We start from the raw sequence: 18,128 nt of genomic DNA on the forward strand, positions 1-18,128 counted from the left end.
CTACACTTGAATGTAAGACTGGTGTGAGTTCAGCTTTCCTTCTCCTAGCTTGATCTTTAGCAGGTGGATTCAATTTTTTCTTTTAGTTCCTTTACTTATAAACCAAGGAGGGAAGGGAGAGAGAAGAGCGGCCTTTATTGACCACTAACTTTGTTTACTGTGCTCTGCTGGGATATTTATTTACCAGAGGGCAGAAAAGTCATGGTGACAGATATGGAGTCTGGAGCCAGGCTTCCTAAGCTTGAAGTTTGGTTCCCCCACTGAATAGCCACGTGACCTAAGTTAGTTTCTTAAATTCTTAATGCCAATGTTGAATCACCTTTAAAATTTCAATGACAACAAAGGTTGATGGCTCATTTGCAATACCTTGTGACTATTGAGTTAATATATGGAAGCACTTCAAACTGTGTCTAGAACATGGTAAGAACATAAATATGAGCTGTTTTATAACTTACCTCATATGGTAGTTGCAATGATCAAATGGAGTTACAGAAAAAAAGCACTATTCAGCACAATATCTTGGCACCTAATAAATTCATGATAAGTGACACCTATAATCATATTTTCTAATAAGATTTGGTTGACAATCTTGTAATTGGGTGGTACTTATTCCCATTTTCAAGGTAAAGTGACTGAAACAATAAAATTTCAAGAAGCTTTGAAACAATGGGAAGTAAAATCCAGGGTCCAAACCCTATTCTAAATATTTTTAAAAGTCTATCCTCTTTCCACTAATTTATCCTATATGAATGAGTCAAAATTTAATAATGCCTCTTTAACAATGTTATTGCAAGGATTAAAGGTGTCAATATTTATAAAATGAACTAAATTAATCTAAGGTATCATACATTCCATGGGGAAGTCTGTATTCTCGAGTCCTACCTACCATCATTTTCCAAGAGAATATTACACCAGGTGTTGACCATAGCCTATGATATCCTAACATAGTGTGTCTCAAAGACTCTCCTAATTTGGAAGAGAATTCAGAAGAAGAACAGATAAGGAGAGACATCTTATCTGTCCATCTACTTTATGGACAGTTGCATAGGATCCAGAATTGATATAGAACATGAATATTATAGCTTCTATGTGAGGCAAACAAATGAGTACTCATTTTTTTTCTACCCCAAACCAAACCAAACCACACATGTTCTTCAAATAAATGATAATGTACTAATGTGTGTGAAAAAAGAGATTTATAAAAAGACGTAATAAGTATCTGAAAAACAAATCAGTGAAAATGACACTGTAGGAAAAATCGATTCTAAAATCTAGAGCAATATAAAAGGAGTAAGTCATGTAAAAGAATGCATTTCTTCATACATTGAAATACAGTTAATTTTAAATGTGTCAAATTCATTAAAGTTAAAAGATATTCATTTTAGCTAGCTTATATTGAGCCTGGAGAAATTTGTTGGTTTTTAATTTCAATGTACATTTCATTTTCTATAAATATTATGAGGAACATATCTATATAATTAACAATAGCCAAGAAAAGAAATGCCTAATCAACCTAGTATCAAGAATTACTGAGTGCAAATTAACTACACAATTCATAAGTGGTGTAATTAGTTTTTAATTAATAATCCACTTGACCTTTTAGGAAGTAGATGATATTTCTTTATTGCTGACTCACACTAGAGACAAGTAGGAGCTATTCTTCAATATTTGCATCAGGTGGCAAAGAGCCTGAATGATTAGTCGTCACATTTAGTTTGCTTGAAAAGTAAATATTTTTCCCTACCAGCATTATTGTAAGAACTTGAAATTTATCTAAACAGGATTAACTAATGTTTGATATTTAAAGAACCCTAAACCATTTTTAGAATTATGGGATCATGAGACAAAGAGTAGTTATTCTGAAAAAATAAGAACATCTCAATTGATTAAAAAATTCAGAGTTTATCAATATTTCAGAAAGGAACCACATATAATCCAAAATAATCAGATCCTCAGCATCAAGATGGGGCTCCTTACTAGGGTTGTGGATTTCCTCTAAAATACATGTGAATCTTGCTCAGATTCTTTTTTTTTTTAATATTTAAGGAATTCTGTTTATTACCCATGTCTTAGAATCCATAAGCACTTATAATAATCTGTTCTCTGGAAAACTATGTAGAAGCTGAAAGGAATTATATATAGTATCATTACAGAAGCATAAAACTTCAAGCTTAAGGAAAATAAACAAAATTAAAAATTCCTGATAAAAATCTTTCTTTCTCTCTCTTCAATAAAATGCTTTAATTTCCACTTTCTAGGCTGAATTATTTAAAAACTGTATCTAAAATACTTTTGCAATTCCTTCTATCTATGTATCTCTCTATCTCTCTATCTACCTACCTATTTATCCATCTACCATCTATCATCTATCCATCCACCATCTGTCTCTATTAACTTATTGTAGAATGGATTTAAATATTTTTTCTGCTTCTAATTTAAAAGTCTCACTATCTGAAGCAGGATCTACTCCCAGATTCTTCCATTACATGAGTCAACAACCCTTTTAGATAATAAATGTCATTGAAGATAAAATATACTAGCCACTGTTCCAAAACAAAAAGAATACTAATGTGTAAAATTAGACTAGAGGTTTTAGATATTTGAGTTTGAGAATAGAGCACTAACTCTTCTAACATTGAATCTTGTGAAAAATGTTACACTGCTTAGAAAAAAAACAAATTTTTCAGGAGGTCAAAGTATGTAATGTGAAAACCTGATTTTTTTAGGGGGGGGGAGGCTTTTTATTATCAATAGAAATAGTTCTTTACAGTTTAGCCTCAGCCAAATTTATTTTTCACATCCTTCAAAGATTCTTCTTATCTTACCTTAGGTATTTTGTGAAATATTATACATTCTGTGGCCTCAGCTAAAATAGCCATGCTATCCATATACTCTAGAAGTTAAAGTTTTTCAATTACTCTTTCTGGCTAAAGAATTAGATATTTCATATTGTTTAAAAATATATAGTTTATCTCATTAAAATGATCAGAGTACTTAGGAAATATTTCTCTACTTCATTAATCAGCATGGAATAATAAACCGTAAAGGAAAATATGTTGAGTTGGCATTCCCACTTTTAATTTAGATCTTCACAATTAACAGGCTAAGAACTCCTGAAAAAAGAAGATAGAAACAAAATAGTTTATTTAGTAGTTGGTATAGGAATTCATTAATTTGGAAAAATTGTTTAACCAACCCTAAAGGTAACAATTTAGATCCAAGAAAAGCAAGAATGTTAGTTATAACGGCTACAGAGAAAGCCACACTACCCTGTTTAAGATAAAGAGAGAAAATGTCTTTATTGTTGCAAAGAGGGTGGAGCAAGATGAAAGATGATAGTAGTGGAAAGAAAAGACAAAGTGAGATGATCCAGGGGGGAAAACATGCATGAAATCCTGCTATAGACTGAATGTTTGTATACTCCCAAAGTCCTGTATTGAAGTCTTATTTGGAGGTGAAGGCTTTGAAAAGTGATTTGGTTATGAAGGTAGAACCCTCATAAATGGAATTAGAGCTCTTGTGACAGAGGTCCTGGGAGCTCTCTTCCTCCTGTGAGGACACAGCAAGAAGATGGTGGTTTACGGGTCAGGAAATGGGCCTTCACCAGACCCTAAGTCTGCTGCCACCTTGGTTTTGAGCTTCCCAGCCTCCGGAATTGTGAGAAATACATTTCTGTTGTTTATGAGGCACTCCATTTATGATACTCTGTGATAGCAACCCAAATCCAAACATCCACCATATTGGGTAAATGATATGTTTTATATGCATATAATGGATAATTATTCAGACTTAAAAAGGACCAAAATTCTAACATACTACATATGCTACCACATTGAGCATATACTAAATGAAATAACCAGATACAAAAGGAAAATACTGTAGAATTCCTAGAATAGTCAGATTCATAAAGTAGAATAGTGGTTTCCAGGGACTGGAGGGAGAGGAAAACAGGGAGTTAACATCACTGTTTAGTGGGTACACATTTCAGTTTAAGAAAATGAAAGTTCTGGAGATGGATGGTGGTGACAGTTGCACAGGATTATGAATGTACTTAGTGCCATTGAACTTAAAAATGGTTAATATAGTAAATTTTATATAGTATATAATTTACCATAATAAAATTTTTTTAAGTCAATAATGGACAGGATATGAAAGAGCTTTTCAAGAATAAGGATGCCTACAGTTCCATTTGAAGTTCCACGTGATACAAACCCCCACGGTTTCCTACCACTGAAGTCTTTAGGAAAGCATATTGTGTTTATGTAAAATTTTAGGAGGCTAATGGTGACCAATGTGGTTCAACATATACAAAATCAGAAACTGAAGAGGAAGAGAAGACTATGGATATGTAAGTCCCTGAGAGCTTGCATCAGTCTAAGGGAGAATTTTGGACTTTTATAAATCATGCTATTGAGAGACATAAGGTAATTTTAATCCCCAAGATACCCAGGAGGCCCCAGCTGACATATGCACGACTTTCCTAAAGAAAGGTAAAAGAAAACATTGTGGTTAAACTCCATGAAGTGAGAGGTGCCTAAAAAAAGTTTTCTGCCCAATCGGTAGATATTTTAGGGACCATTTCTTGCTCTGAGGGGATGCATCAAATTTAAAGCAAAATAGGTAACAAAAGCTTTATGTTTCAAAACTACCTTTCACTCTGCCTCCCCAAATAGTAATACATACTCCAAAGATAAGTTATAGTCATATATATAATAAAAATAATGCTTGAAATATTACTTATTTACTCTTGAGTCTTTGAAGTTTGCTTTGGAATATCACTTTTATTAAAAATAAACATGACACAGGGGCACCTGGGTGGCTTAGTCGGTTGAGCGTCCGACTTTCGCTTAGGTCATGATCTCGCGGTTTGTGGGTTCGAGCCCCGCGTCGGGCTCTGTGCTGACTGCCAGCTCAGAGCCTGGAGCCTGTTTCTGAGTCTGTGTCTCCCTCTCTCTGACCCTCCCCTGCTCACGCTGTCTCTCTCTCTCCTAGAAATAAAAATATTTAAAAAAATAAATAAATAAATAAATAAATAAAAATAAACATGACACAAGTTAGTGAAATGTGTAGGGTATTAGCTCTTCAGTATCAGCAGTTCTGAGAGGCAGCAGAGTAGACGACTTACAGGAAGCCAGGTGTGACTTTAGACAAAACTAGACTAAAATTGTGTGGTCTTGGGAAAGCTGTTTCTATCTTTTTGCCTAATAGATTACTAAAACACCATGTCAGCCTCACTCCGTCCTCTCCCTCTGGACTCTGGTAACTCAGGACTTTGCCCTTCCTGGAAGAGGCAGAGTGCCTTCTCTCTCCATGAGATGAAGGAATGCTGGAATGAGGAACGTGGCATCAAGAAGCCTTATCACCATCCGTATGTGATGATCTGGGCTTCCCCTAAGGGAAGCTGCCTGGCCATCCTCACCTACCATGATGTGGGCTTCCATCACAAGCTGTGCTCCAACACCTTCTTCAACTTTGAGGACATGCAGGCAATCATTAAGCACTTCGTGGTGTGCAACACAGATGCCCCTGCTCAGCAGGTGGGGGCATCACAGCTTCTCAGGGGTACCAATTCCCCCCATGGAGCAGATGGCTGTTCCCAGCATGGTACCCCCAGCGTGGTACAGCATTTTGGGTTCAAGTTTGTGATTAGCATTGGAGTGAGATCCAGAGCCTATGTGCTGGCCAAGTTTACACTCATCTTCCCCTACATGGTCAAAGGGCTGGCACTGATAAACACTGACCCCAATGACAAAAGCTGGATGGACAGAGTGGCTACCGTGCTCTCCAGCCTGACCAGCACTTTAGCTGCCACATGTTATCCCACCTTTTAAGCCAGAAGGAGCTGGTGAACAACACAGAGCTGGTGCAGAGCTACTGGCAACAGGTCAGGAAATACGGTTAGCCATGCCAACCTGCAGCTCTTCTGGAACATGTACAACAGCTGCAAAGACCTGGACTTTAACTGATCTAGAACAGGATGCAATGCTAAGACCTTCCACTGCCTGGTGATGCTGGTGGTTGGGGATAACGAGCCTGCAGAGGATGGGACGGTAGAATGCAACTCCAAACTGGATTCAATCACCATGACCTTCCTAGAGGTGACAGATTCCAGAGGGCTCCCCCAGTCCTTCAAATACTTCCTGTAAGGCATGGGCTACTTGCCGTCAGCCAGCAGGACCAGGCTCACCAGCTCTTGTATTGTGTCTTTCACCAATGCCAGCTCAGAGGAAGGCAGCAAGCCACCGGCCTGCACTGGCTCAGGGAGCAGGGGGGAGCTGGGCCTTGTCAGTCACAGTATGGAGTTGTCTTATTGAAGCTCTTGGCCCAGCAAAGATGCCCACCTGCCCCTGTCTGCATTGCTATCCCGCTGCAATCCTCACGTCAGCTTGTTTTCCCTTTACTATATTTTTGTGAAGGCCAAGGGGAGAAAACAGCTTTACTTATCTTTTGTTAAAAAGCTGAGGGGATTCATCTTAGACACTGTAGCAGGACAGTCTCCAGATGGTTTAAGAGGCTCACTCCTCCCCAAATTATCCACCTTGTTAAGTCAGCTGAATTAGACCCCTCTTTCAAATCCCCATTATCAGAGCAGGGGACAGGGAGGAAGGGGATTTGCTGAGGAAAGAGTTCCAGTCCTTCTCTAGGCAGCATCCAGGGTAATATCCCGGAATGAAGAAAACATGGGCCGACTTCCTTGGGCAGGCAGGTATGAAGATGCATTGGCATTTTGAGATGATGTGCTGGGACAGCAGAAGCATGGGGTCTGGCTCAGGCACGGGGGTGACAACCAGGAACCAGTAGTGGGGAGCACTAAGGGGCAGGAGCCCTGGAGCTCTGCAGGTCCCTCTTTCCTTATCGCCTCCACCAAGCAGCCATTTCTATCTTGTAGCACATGTGATAAGCATCTGAACATGGTCTCCCACAGACCCTCCTAGGAGTCAGCAGTCTCCCTGGTGTTCTCTGGGCTGTCATGGTGATATAGGGCCAGGCAGGCAGGGGCTGAATAATATTTCTCTGCCCAAGGAAGACAGAACACAGAGGACTTTAAGGGCAGGAACTCCAGAGACTGTCCTTTCCAGCCTATATATTCCACCACCTCCTGGCCCCGTCCCATGTCTGAGCCAACGCCCCAAGGTAGAAAGATTGCCTGATCCTCCATCCCCACAGGAGCCTGACCTGGGGACTGAAGTTAAATGCTAGGAAAGCCCATGAGGGTTGGACACACCCATGAGAACTTCATGGTGTCTCCCTTTGGGAGCCAGTTTGTGGCTTGAGGCAGTGGTGGCTAAGAGTCCCAGTTTTGGCTGCCAGGTTTCTTGGAGGACAGTCTAATCAGCAGCAGTGTGTCCAAGACCACCAGAAACATGGTGAGAGTAGCTAGAGAGAGTTCTGGTCAAGATATGCCAATATTTTTTGTGGGCATCACTAAGAAAGAAGAGAATTTTATTTGGAGATATATGATCCAAGGTAGTGAGACCTACATCTCAGGACCATTGGAGTGTCTTGGGCTGCGGCTTGGTGGATCCTGGGATGGAAGTGAAGGTTCTAGAAGTGACCAAAGGCCAGGCAGAGAAGAAAGGCTCTCCATGTACCTGGTCCCCTTCTTTCACCAGAAGACCAAGACTGTGCCATACATTTCCTACCCAGCCATACTATTGGAGAGAATCTCCTGACCCAGAAACCAAAGTCATTGGTTTGGTTGCTCCATTGTCTTGGAGCCTAAGTCGATGGCCAGAAACTGTAACACAAGTAAAAGAGGGGTAAGAACAATGAAAACTTCAGGGCAGTGTAGGACAGTTGTGTATAGGGTGCTCTGAGGCTGAGAGGAGACTTGCAGTCACATTTCCTCTGCAAATATCACCCCCTTCTAGAATCTTCAGCCATTACATAGCCTGGTGTAGGTATAGTCCATAGCCTGGTGGAGGATTAGTCTGTCCTCAGTTCTACTCACTCACGTGTTTCCTTTGAATATGAAATGTGACTGTGGAAAAGCTGGTAGAATTAATCTCTTTTACTATAGACAGTGTTGCAAATCTTGATTTTTCCCTCCTGTGTTTTTTCAGATGAGATATCTCTAAATATCTATACATTATTTATATACAAATACATTGGGTCCTCCTGTGTGTAGTTTTCCATCAGAGATTGTCTCTTTGGTCAAAGTAACCTTTTAATGGAATTTATTATTTTCCTCTCTGTACAAAGTGCAGAACCTAATTTTGTGTATTCTGGTGGCTGAATACATGAAACTTTGAGATGACAAAATGTAAAACAAATAAAAATCTTTGTCAAAGTAAAAAAATTATTTAAATGATTGCTATGGATCTAAAAGTGGTTTAAGAATACTGTTTCATATTTCATTAAGTTGCACAATAAATTGTTATAGTTATTATTGTTCATCATCTGTTACATATAATTTTAAAGAACTTTCCACAATTAGAGGATCAAACAATACTTGTTGACATTTTATCGATTGTATTAGCTTTCTATTGCTGCTCTAACACATTACCACAAACTCAAAAGCTTAAATCAACATAAATTTACCATTTTATAGTATTGTGGGTTAGACGTTGAATCTAGATCTCACTGGGTTAAAATAATGTTGGCAGAGCTATGTTCCTTTCTGGAGTCTCTAGTGGACAGAATTTCGTAGCTACTAAAAGTGCCCACATTTCTTAGTTCATGGCTCCTTCTTCCATCTTTAAAGCAAGCAACCAGTAATACTGCATCTGTCTGATCCTTCTTCCTTCATCACATCTCCCTTGGACACTGAACTCAGCTGGGAAATTTCCATCAATATTAAGGACCCATGTGATTAGATTGGACTCACTTGAATAATACAAGGTTACCTTCACATGTCAAGTTTCTTACTTTTAATCACATCCGCAAAGTCCTTTTTGCCATGTAAGGTGACATATTCACATGTTTTGGTGATTAGGGTGTGGACATATTTGGAGGACCATTCTTCTGCCTGCCACAATGATGTTAAAGACACAATGCTGAGATGATGTTAAACTGTATTTTCTTTCATTGAAAATCCCAACACAGTGCAAGAGAGTTGTAAGCCACCATTCTATATATTGACTATATCTCATGCAACTCATTTACTTGAGAGAAAATGATGGTGGTACATAATTAATTGGCCAAGTAGGGAATCAGTTACTTTAGATATCTTTAATGTGTCTTAATCAAAGAGGCACTGCAATTATTCAGCTTCTGACTAGGCACAATCATAACTGGCTCCGAGTATATTTTAGACTGATGACAGTTATCTATAATGTGTGCTTCATCTGATGCTTTTATACATAAACCTCAATAAACCTTGCAAATACCAGCAGTCTCATATTCCATAGCCTCCAAAATACTAATTTCACCATGCCAACACTCATGTCAAAACCTCTGAACATTCACAAACTTTCAACAAGACAGACGTGGTTTTAGCCTGAGATTAGCTTCACATCCACTAAACGAGAATGCATCCTTAGAAGGTGGAAAAAAATAAGTAATTTAATCCAACAATAAAAAAATGATAAATTTTCTTGGAGTATCCATTTGCTAGGGCTGCTGTAACAAAATACCACAAATTGGGTGACTGGGAACAACAGAAATTAATTATCTCACAGTTTTAGAGCCTCAAAGTCTGAGATCAAAGTGTCAAGCAGAGTTGATTCCTTCTGGGGACTGTGAGAAAAAATCTATTCCGTGCCTCACATCTAACTCCCGGTGGTTCTGCCATCGGTCTTTAGTGTAGAAGTGTCACCCAAATTTCTGCCTTTATCTTCACTTAACATTCTCTCTCTCCTGCACATCTGTCTCCACAACTCCCTTTTCTGTAAGGACACCAGATAACCTCATGTTAACTTCCTTACCTCTGTAAAGATCCTATTTCCAAATATGTAATATTTTAAGACACTGGGAGTTATGATTTGAATATATGAATTTTAAGACCACGTAATTCAACTCATAACACTCAGTGTTAGGTATTGACTTGTATATATACAGATGCCTCTTGGCAACATTACTTTGTCTAGCACAGTGTCTGAGATACAGAAGTAAAGTTTCATTGTGTGAATTGACGTTCTCAAAATTTACATTTGAGACACATGGTGTGTCATAATAGCATGAAGCCACAATTATTCGAGCCCAGAATTTTATTTTGTGCTATTAGTACTCAAGCACTTAAAAATTGCAAAATTCCTATTAAGAACTCTGCAATGGGTCACTTCACTTGTTCCACTTAAAACTGATCAAAAGCAACTGCCTCCTGCCTGTTTTGCTGCAAATAAAATATGAATACACAGTGCACAGTGCGGCTTAACTCATGATAGTAGCCAGCACCAACTAAATCATATTTTTCATGTCTCAGGCAATAAACAAAAGCGCAAATCAAATAGCAGTGAAACTAGAAAGTACTCCTAATAATTTTAAGTTATTGACAGCAAAATTTCTTATCATTCCCTGCCAAGGTTTAAGAACAAAGCCAATGATATACAAAGAAGTGAGCGTATGTCTATCTATGAAGATAATAAGAATGCCTTAAGGTCAGATTCTTATCTAACACATTTGGTGGTAGTGGTAGAGGGTTTTTTTGTTTTTGTTTTAGTGTTTTTCTTTTGTTTGTTTTGTTTTGTCTCTGCTAAGGAAAGGTTAAAACAAAACAAACAAACAAAAAACTAGTCCTCTGTCACCCACAAACCTCAAAACAGTCTTAAGTATCTTTGTATTCAATTATTTAGACATTCAACAAATATTTAGTGAGCAGCTATCACAAGCCAGGCATCTAAGTTCCATTATATATCTAATAATAAATAAAATATAATCCTTATTGATAAAATAACTTAGTCTCTTTACTTCATTTTATTATTATCATTATCATTATTATTATTATTTTAGAGAGAAAGCATACAAGGGAGGGAGGGAGAGGGAGAGAATCAAGCAGGCTCCATGCTCTGCACAGAGCTCAATGCAGGGCTCCATCCCAGGACTGTGAGATGATGACCTGAGCCAAATCAAGAGTTGGACGCTCAACCAACCGAGCCATCCAGATGCCCCTGAAAAACTCTTAGTCTTTTTAGTTATTCTAAATTAAGTTACTTCTTTCAAGTTTCTAGTAATATACTCCTACCACCAGATTAGATATTTTTCTCTATGTGCTTAATGGTTTTTGGCACAATTCTTATATTCTACATTTTGATTCTTTATTATAAACATTAAGATATATTTCTTCTTAAGTTAAAACATATTTTAGTTTTTAAATTGAGTATTTTAATACAGGCTGGTTTAAATGTTAATATTTTTATAGAACAGTGGTTCTAACTATGACTAATAGACTCCTAAGTCAACATTAAGAAGGAAAGCATAATCTAGTGAACCAATATTTTCCAAATTACCACTGTATGATAATAAAAAATCTTGCATGGGTAAAAGACAGTCCTCAGTGCAAGAAAGACTAAAGGATTTCAAAATAACAAAGTATAAATTTACTGATACTTTTGAAAATACATTTTGTAACTTACCTTTTAGAAACTAACACTGTGCAAATTTTGTATAGAATCAAATGCCCACAATTATCTGAAAAAGGCTTTAAAATACTGTCCTCCTGGGGCGCCTGGGTGGCTTAGTCGGTTAAGCGTCCGACTTTCGCTTAGGTCATGATCTCGCGGTTCGTGGGTTCGAGTCCCCGCGTCGGGCTCTGTGCTGACTGCCAGCTCAGAGCCTGGAGCCTATTTCAGAGTCTGTATCTCCCTCTCTCTCTGACCCTCCCCTGCTCACGCTGTCTCTCTCTCTCTCTCTCTCTCTGTCTCCTAGAAATAAATAAAAATATTTAAAAAAAATAAAATAAAATACTGTCCTCCTTTTTGCAACTACATATCTACATGAGGCAAGACTCTTCAGATACTACAACCAAAACAATACATCACAACAGACTGAATGTAAAGAGTATGATAATTCCTCTGTCTTCTAGGTGGCCAAATATAGAAGAGATTTGCAAAAATATAAAACAATGTCTTTTATGCAACAGTTGTTTTTTATAAAAAAAATTCTATTTATGTTAATATTTAATGGGCTTTGGGGCACCTGGTGGCTCAGTCAGTTAAGCGTATGACTTCCACTTACGTCATAAGCTCACCGCTCGTGAATTCAAGCCCTGCATCAGCCTCTGTGCTGACAGCTCAGAGCCTGGAGCTTGCTTCATATTCTGTGTCTCCCTCTCTCTGCCCCTCCCGTGCTCATGCTCTGTTTGTCTGTCTCTCTCTCTCTCAAAAATAAATATTTAAATTTTTTTAAAAAAATTAATGGGCTTAGCATTTATTTTTAATAAATAAATACATGAAATTTTCCCATTTAATTTCTAATACAGTAAATATTGATAGATACAACCCATATGATACAAAACCTCTCTGAGGTCCATAATAAGTATAATGGGGTCCAGAAACCCAAAAGTTTAAGAATCACTGCATTGATATATATATTCATTAGCGCATTGCAATCAACAATGCAATAAAAAACAATGCAAACATTGCTTGCCTAGGCTCCTCCACACATGGCCCAGAGTGGAGATGATCCCCCGGGAGCCATGGGAACAGGTGACGGATGCTGGAGCTCCCAGAATGTAATGCCACTAAATATTGTCATATATACTTTATTTCCCTTTCCCTACCCACCAAGGCAAACTTCTGATATACGATTTTCTAGCTTTTCTGTAGGAAAATGTTGTACAGAGAAGTTTATTTCTTTACAAATCCTAGTTTTCATTGTAAATACATGGTAAATACATGGCAAAACAGGTTCTGATTTTAACCACTACAACTATTCCAACCAATCATAATTGGACTTTGGTCACTCTTGCACAAACACTAGGCTCTTAAATCCTTTCCCATCAGTGGAATTTAGGACAGATCATTCAGGTTTGCTTGAACAGATTTCCCCAATCTCACATAATATTAGTCCTTTATATTCCAGAAGGCCCTAGAACACCTTTGCAAATGTTTCCACTTCACACTGAATTACAAGGAGTCTCAGAGAGGGAGAGGCAGCCTGCGGGCCCAAAACCTCTTTATACTCGTCCCCAGAACCAAGATGGTGCCGGCCTTAAGAAAATCTGTTTTTTTTTTTTAATTTTATTTATTTTTGAGAGAGAGATAGAGACAGCATGAGCAGGGGAGGGTCAAAGAGAGAGGGAGACACAGAATCCGAAGCAGGCTCCAGGCTCTGAACTAGCTGTCAGCACAGAGCCTGATGCAGGGCTCGAACCCATGAACCGTGAGATCATGACCTGAGCTGAAGTTGGATGCTGAACCGACTGAGCCACCCAGGCGCCCCAAGAAAATCTGTTTTCTTAAGAGAACTTTCTCTCTCAGTGAAGAACAGAACCTGAATTTTTTATTTCTGAGAGGACAAAAAATTAAGCTTTGTCTCACCAATAATCAGGTATGTGTTTTTATACATCATAGTTCGAGGATTTAACCAGAATTGACAGAATTCAGGTGTGCTGATTCACCAAGAGGGAGAAACAAGAATTTTAGAGCATGCAAATTCAGCAAAATGGCACCAAATTGTGAAGACATGTTAATTCACACACATGCAAAAAAATAATAAAATACCACCTTTGTAGACTCGTGAATTCACCAAGGTGTACTGTACTAGATTGTTTTATTAGAAAATTCTGGTACTTCCCAATGAAGGAAGTAGTAATAAGTATTAACATGGCTAAAGGAGTTTTCATTTCTTGATCTCTTTGTGATTTTTCTTTTTGTAATCTTCTGCTCTTTTTTAATATTCTACTCTGTAATGCCATAATGCTCAGCAGTCTACTTTGGGATTGCAGCTCTCAGGAAAAATTGTAGAAAATCTTTAGTCTTGTCTTTGCACTTGAAAAATGATGTTATTTTATGACAATTTTATATTCTACTCTTAAAGCTTTCCACTTTCCCCTATAAACTATAAAAACACTGGCAGCCTCCTCTGCTTTTAACAAGAAATGGCAGAGTCAGGCCACAGATCTAAGTGTTCTGCCCTCAGCTATGTCTCACTCCTTTGTCACAGTATTCTCTACTCTTTTGCTAGAGAAGGCTTAGAGTAAATTCCATTTAAAAGAGTGAACTGCTTCTTAATGCCACTTTAACTGAAAACAGACACACAGTTGAATAAAAATAAGGATATTGAGGTACTTCTTCCAATATCATTAATTCCCCCTATTCCTCAAGTTGCATTCAAAGACTATTCACTTTTAATATTTATATGTCCAATATTTATCTTCCTAGAATATTGTATATATTGTTACACCTTCTGGGACTTGGTGATTCATCAGTTCTTGGCACCATTCACTCTTTCATTCAACATCATATGAATCTACGTGTTGTGGCAGATTCTGAGGGTACAATCATGAATAATCATATCCTTGTTCACTAAAAATCTTTTTTTTTATTTTTTAACAATTAGTTAGTTTTGAGAGACAGATAGAGATAGAGCATGAGTTGGGGAAGAACAGAGAGAGGGAGACATAGAATCCAAAGCAGGCTTCAGGCTCTTAGCTGTTAGCACAAAGCCCGATGTGGGATTTGAACGCACGAACTGTGAGAACATGACTTGATTCAACATCAAGAGTCAGATGGGTAACCAATTGAGCCACTCAGGTGCCCCTAAAAATCTTAAGTTCTAGCAGGAGAGGGTGACTAATAACATAAAAAATGATATAACATAACATAATATGGTTTGTTTATACAAAATACAATGAAAGAATTGAGAAGAAACAATTTATTATTCCTGAAAAGTAACAAGGAAATGCTTCCTAGAGAAGAGAGTAATTAACCTGTATATTTAATGAATGACAAGTTAGAAGAACTTCACTGAGGAAATGGGGGAAGGTGTGATACTAGGGGGTGCACAAACACACAGAGCAGTGCTGGATACATGTACTTGAGACTTAAGAGAAAGGCAGGTTGCCTTCAGCGTTACTTGTATCACAGAAATGAAAGGCATGACAAAGTTAAATTAGGCTGTGGGCAACTGTGAATGCCATCCTAAGCAATATGTTTGTTTGGGTTTTCTGTGTGTGTGTGTGTGTGTGTGAGAGAGAGAGAGAGAGAGAGAGAGAGAGAGATAGGCATTATGAGTCATATAGGCATACATTTGGTTTTGTATTTTAGAAACAGGAAACTGACAGGGTGGCTCAGTCGGTTAAGCATCCAACTTCGGCTCAGGTCATGATCTCACAGTTCCTGGGTTTGAGCCCCGCCTTAGGCTCTGTGCTGACAGCTTAGAGCCTGGAGCCTGCTTCAGATTCTATGTGTCTTTCTCTCTCTGACCCTCCCCTGCTCACATTGTCTGTCTGTCTCTCTCTCTCAGAAATAAATAAAATATTAAAAAAGTTTAGAAATGGGAGACTGACAGGAATATGGACAATGGATTATAGCAGAGAGGATATGAGTAAGATGAGGCAGTTTGATAAGGCAATAAAAATGCAATGTTACAGGAGGGAAATTCAAAAGAAATCTTCTGAATTAAGCTTCAGTGTTTAAAGAAAATTAAGACTATCAATCATTTTAGGATTGATACGGATAACTCTCTTCCTGTGATATGTTTTCCATCCTCTTTCTAGTTCTCAGTACATCAAGAACCTATAGGATTTTTAAATAATTTCCCCCTTAAAATTCACATTTTATCTACCTTTGTATGGTCAAAACATATCTCAGTCATGAGCCCTGTTAGATAATGGTGATGTCAATAATAATACAATAACAACAGAGAAAAAATACTTGTGCATTGAGAATTTTTAACTATAAACTCACTCTTACTTGTCTCACAGGTTAAAATTTATATTATAAAATTCACGTATATTAAATTAGATTAACCTTGTCCAGGCTTCGTAGAAACACCCACCATCTGGCAGGAGCAAATAAAAATTCCCCTTAAAAAAAAACATTTTAACTCTACTAGAATTAATTTTTTTTAAATCTTCACTTTTCCCCTCTCCATGGGGTCCCACAGATCAAGTACATGCAAATATATGTTAAATGCCAAGAACTACTTAAAACCAAAAAACCAATTGAACAAAAAACGAGAGCAAAAAAGTTTTTAAATTAGAATCTCCAAGAACTTCAGTTATTAGATTTATCACATGTAGAATATAAGACATCTGTGTACAAAACCTTAAAGATATATAAACAACTTGATAACAATATGCAAAGAACATAAGACAAATTTTAAAATGAACCAAAAACAATTTCAAGAATAAGAAATAGAATTATTGAAATAAAAACTCCATAGAAGAAATAAACACCATATTAGACATATTAGACTTATATTAGAGACAGAATTCTGAATAAATAGTGATTTTGGAAAAATATATTTAAAAATAATCTGGAATGCAGCACAGACAGACAAGAAAGGAATATGGAAAATGCATTCACATGCATGTGAATCTAAGAGACATAAAGGTTGAAATAAGAATGCCAAACATAAGCTGAAGTAGAGTTCCAGCATGTGAGAAACAGAGAGAAAAGGAGAAAGAAAATGTTTTAAAATAATTCTAATTGAGAATTCTCCAAAATTTGTGAAAGATGGAAATTATGATATTCAAGAATTACAGTGTATTCTGAGAGAAAGAGATAGAGAGAGAGGTGAGCAGGGAGAGGGAGAAGGCAGTGGGAGGGAGGGTAGGGGAAAGAGATGAAGGGAGAGAAAGAAGGAATAGAGAAAGGAAAAAAATGTTAAAGGACCCCACAGTTGGTTTCGCTTGGGAAACACATTTTAAACTGTTAAATTGGACCTTTTACATGCTTTGTTTTAATGTAGATCTTAATGATTGCTTTCATACATCAAAGTCTCTATTTTAGTCTACATTCAGATTTTTTTTTCTAATTCAGTAGCAAAGGATTACATAATGGACTTAAATAGAAAATCTATGCTGGACTAGAAGCATCAACATTGCAAATGTATGTCAACATGAGCAGGTTCCTAATTTTCTGAGCCTAAGATTCTCTCAACTCTAATTGCTTTTGGCATAAAATGCAGAAAGGCAGAAGCACATCTTAGTTTAGCTGTGTTTTTGGCATGAACAGTTGAACTGTTGATAGCATAGGGACTTTTTGTAGGATTCCAGAGTCAGTTTGCTTAGAAATATGCATATGTCTAATTTAACACGTTCCCTGATACTAAAAGAGAATATCTCCTGTGTATGTATCCAGATATTAAAAGACAGAAAGTACAGAATTTAAGAAGACTCCAACTCTTCCTACCAAGATCCTATTCACATCAAGTTTTCCAGTACATTTTTCACATCTATTGAAAATGAAAGAGAAGTGAATGGAGTAGAGTGATGAATAAACACTGTATTGGAAACATGCAGTTAGTCTTATGTGAAGGTTACTAATTAAATTTTTCCAAATCATAAATCTTTTAGCCTTTTCTCTTCCTCTTCCTCTTCTCTTTCCTTCTCAGACAATTCAGCTCTAAAGCCATTAAGTGGACAGAGCAAAGCAAGCTTTCAAGCAAATGGGGCTGGAGAGTAATAGTTACCATGACCTAGGGTTGTGTATTACAGTCCTAATGGTGTAGCAAGGCTTCCCGGCCAGGGTATCAGAGCCTGAGCAGAGAGGAGACATCCACATAAGGGGGAGTCCAGCATAGATATGAGAACCCAAGTCAGCTGAGGAAGACTTGAGTGACAGAGTATGATTCACATAACGTCAGAGCCTGAGTGGGGTGAGAAGGGCATCCATGGCAACCTGCATAGGATGCCACAGTGCAGGTGGAAAGTAAGGGCCATTTCTTCAAGGGAGACAGGAGGCTGTAGGACATCAACACATGAGCAGTGGGGAATGCATCCACATGTGGGATGGGGGACAGTCTGGCCTCAGGAATCGTAACCCAAGCAGGGAGAGGAGGGTGTTCACACAGAGCCACCACCTGGCATGAGGTGTCGATGCCTGAGCAGAAGGACACCACATGGCATGGGTAGGGTGTGGGCCAGCCCACCGCAAGATGTTAGAGACCAAGCAAGTAAGAGGAGTGAGGAGGATGGCCCTATGAAAAGAGGACATCATGGAAGTTTTTGGAGAGCAAGCATTCTGACAGCCCAGCACAGAGTGGCAGAGCCTGAGAAGGGAAAGGGCAGCTTTCATCCAGAG

The 18,128-nt window shown here is 38.0% G+C and overlaps 1 pseudogene; it reads left to right on the forward strand.

The window, feature by feature from the left end:
- Window positions 1-5,315: 5,315 nt before the first annotated feature.
- Window positions 5,316-6,314, forward strand: LOC120248149 (annotated as a pseudogene).
- Window positions 6,315-18,128: the final 11,814 nt, after the last annotated feature.

The sequence above is a fragment of the Hyaena hyaena genome, unplaced genomic scaffold (assembly GCF_003009895.1).
Source record: "Hyaena hyaena isolate Hyena2069 unplaced genomic scaffold, ASM300989v1 scaffold_570, whole genome shotgun sequence".
Lineage (NCBI taxonomy): Eukaryota > Metazoa > Chordata > Mammalia > Carnivora > Hyaenidae > Hyaena > Hyaena hyaena.